Source organism: Triticum dicoccoides, chromosome 1A (assembly GCF_002162155.2).
Source record: "Triticum dicoccoides isolate Atlit2015 ecotype Zavitan chromosome 1A, WEW_v2.0, whole genome shotgun sequence".
In the NCBI taxonomy this organism is placed as follows: domain Eukaryota; kingdom Viridiplantae; phylum Streptophyta; class Magnoliopsida; order Poales; family Poaceae; genus Triticum; species Triticum dicoccoides.
The window spans coordinates 94,033,168-94,036,725 of record NC_041380.1 but is presented as its reverse complement, the minus strand read 5'-3'; positions in this window follow the sequence as shown (position 1 = coordinate 94,036,725).

Here is a 3,558-nt window from a genome sequence, read left to right as displayed (position 1 = left end):
GGGGAAAGCAAGAAGCAGAGCCTAGGCGGATGCCACTCCTTTATCAACTCGCGTGGTTGCTAAGGCACCCACGTCCAGTCAACCTCCACGCGGCGCCCAAGGCCGCAGGCTATTAGGGCCCGCGGCGCTTCGCTCTTGCCCTTCCGCCTCCCTGCACGACCAAGTCCGGGCGCGCCTTGGGCCCGGGGGCTACTGTCGGCGTTCGGGGAACGGGGGTCCCCAGACTTGCCTGCCTGCGGCCTACGGCATGGCTCAAAAGGGGCCCCAGCATGGCCCATCTTCACCAACACAAACCCAAGACCCTCGCGAGGGGCCAAGCCTCGCGGGGAGGACGACGCGGAACTTCCTCAGGCACGACCTCGTCAGGCTGGCTCACGAGGAGGTGGAGAGATCAAGGCGGGGTACCTCACGAGGTGCCCGTGACGCAAGCCATGATGACTCAGGGCACCAGGCGGGTGCCAGCCCGAGCAGCGTCCTCCTTTCCTCTTTGGTGCAAAGGGGGCAAGCGCAGCCGCGGAGTATCGAGGCATCAGGCAAAGGTTGCCATTTCGGTGCAACGAGACCAAGACCAGGAGGACTACGAGGCGGAGGTCACTGTGGAGCCCAAGACCGCGTCATCACCAGAGCTTTGTGGAGACAAAGACCACTTTTGTTAGGATAGCTGATACTTGCTGTCCCCCTTCAAATTAGCCCGTCATTGTTGGCTCCCTTCCCGCTCGATATTTGGGAAGAGGACCAGGGCCTCTATAAATAGTACCAGCCACCCACAGAGCAAAGGGTTGGCCAGGGGGAAAGTTGGAAGGAAGAGGCTCGTTAGAGAGGGTCTTGATCAGAGAGAGAGAGAGAGAGACAAAGGTGACTGAACTCCTCCCAGCAGTTCATCGCCTCAGCCAAGAACAGACCCTCGCGAGGCTGTTCTTCCTTGTATTGTTCATCATCATCAGCCCAAGAGGCAATCCACCACACCACACACTGGAGTAGGGTATTACACCACAACGGTGGCCCGAACCAGTATAAACCCTGTGTCCCTTGAGTTGTTCTTTCGATAGATTAGATCCCAGCGTGGCGGAGGGGTGCAGGTAGGTAGGTGGCGAAATCTCTGCGCGCACCCCAGTGTTCGAACCTCAAGGGTCTGCCGGAACCCGAAATGCGACAAAGGCCGAATAGCTACTTTAGCTTAGTGCAACAATTCCTTGGTGCTGTGCCACACATCGATGCTGTAAAGAGGTCGGCGTGCATAGAAGGTCGCGGATGGCCCTTGCCCGTGTCAAAACATACTAGGCGGAGATGGATGCCACCTCTGTTGCGGCATAGGGTTCGGCCATAGGCCGAGTGGCTGCCGAGCACTACTTTGAAGAAGTTCTTGAAGGCGCTTGTTTGATAGAGGCTCAGTGCCTGAAGAATATTATGTTTGAGTGACATGTATTCCCATTGTAAAAACAATGCTTTATTGATTTTATCAAGGCTGTATTTATACTTTTGCCCGAAAGTACTATGATGCCTCATGTGCGGCCATTTATGTATATATGTGTATAACCTGAAAGATGGCAGTCGTCGGCTTCAGCCCCCACGCGTATAATGCGGGGGTGTTCGTAGAAGACACATGTTCACACTTGATCCAACGTCTTGGTCCATTAAGGAGGTGATAGCGTAGTGAACTAGGCAATCAGACTATAATGCTTTAACACTTTCACTTAGCCAAAGGAGTTTGACAGTGGGGCTACTATATAGCCCCTGGTGGCTCCGCACTCATCCGAATTCGGGGCGCGTACATGCCTGGCCGGGAAACGGCCCTTGTTAAGGCGGAGGAATCCTGAAGATTCCGCTAGGTCATCGAGTGGTTGACCAGTCTCACGCTATATCATGACAGTCAGTTTTCAGCTTTCTCTACTGAGGTGCTCGTCCGGATGAACCAGGGCACAATCGCAGTAGTTCTCCTGGTGCCGCCTTAGCTGATAGAGCGGAACGTAAGGCAGCAAAACACAAGAGCCGGGCAAACCCAACATTTGACCAAAGACATGATTCGGAGCTGATGCATATAAGGCCAAACTCGCGACGCCGAACACTCCCTAAGGTATTCGGTCTTTATGATGTAAACCGGGCTAAACAGTGCCCTTTGTAATAAGCCCCTGGTGTCCAGGTACGTGCAATATTCTGACGTGGCCACATGCCAATACGTCAGCAACCTTCTCAATTGTACTGAGAATCCGGGGGATGTGTATCAACAAGAGACAGTAAAAAAGGTTTACACATGGTCTTACTCTAAAAAGAATCCTTGGAACGGGTCCCTGCTGCACGTCGGCGCCTGTGTCTCTGTTGTGCCGTATCCTGGATGGGTGTAGCACGATGGTCATCTGTAAAAGAGAGGAACTTAGCTGAAAAGTTGTCGTGCAAAAGGTAGGTTATACTAAATAAACCATGTACAATTCAAGATGAGTAAAGTTGAGCCTTATTGTCACTTGTTTACACGCGTTGAGCCCCTTGTATTGTTATAGGGGTATAGCCATCAAACCTGTATCAATTATATATAGCTACAACGGACTCGTCTAACCACGTCCGTGGTCTTAATGACTTGTCAGATGCTCTAGTTGGTGAGGCCGTTTAGTGTGCGGCTGCCAAGGTAGCCGCACGGTCTTCCGCGCGTAAGGAGCACTCAATATTTCCATTTACTGTAATGATGCCACGTGGACGGGGCATCTTAAGCATGAGGGAAGCGTAATGCGGTATTGCGTTAAAGCGAGTGAAAGCTTTGCATCCGAGTAGTTCTTGAGAGCCACTTTGGAACGGAGCGATGTGGAAGGTTAGAATTTTCGCTGCGGAAGTTATCGGGAAAGCCGAATATAACCTCTAGTAGCAGGGAGCCCGTGCAATGGGCTTCTGGGCCTGGCGTTACTCCTTTAAAGGTAGTATTGCTATGGCTAATTTTTGTTGGGTCTATCCCCATTTTGCGGACTGTGTCCTGATATATCAGGTTTAAACTACTGCCGCCGTCCATCAGGACTCGTGTGAAGTGGTATCCGTCAATTATCGGGTCTAACACCAAGGCAGCCCATCCTGCATGCCGGATACTTGCCGAGTAATCCCGATGGTCAAAGGTGATCGGTTGGGACGACCAGTGACAGAACTCCATGGTGATAGGCCCTGGGGCACGTGTCTCTAGGAGTGCCGCTTTGTTTCTCTCCTTCATCACGTGTAATACGTTTACTATTTTGATTTCTGGTGGGAATTTCTTCTATTCCCCAGTGCTTTGCTTGTGAGGCTCGTCCTCGTCTTCGCTTGGTGTATCCTGCCCCTTGTGTTCGGCGTTGAGCTTGCCGGACTACTTGAAGACCCAACATTCTCTATGGGTGTGATTTGCAGGTTTATCGGGGGTGCTGTGGATCTGACATATTTTGTCCAGAATCTTGTTTAGGCTGGACAATTCGTCTCTGTTGACTTTGGAGGGCAACTTTTGCTGACCTGGCCGAGAGCTTCTGAATCCGGCGTTTACCGCCGTGCTCTTCGGGCTGTCTTCTTTATTCCGGCGCTTGTTTTTGCTGCGTCGTGGTTTCCCGTTTC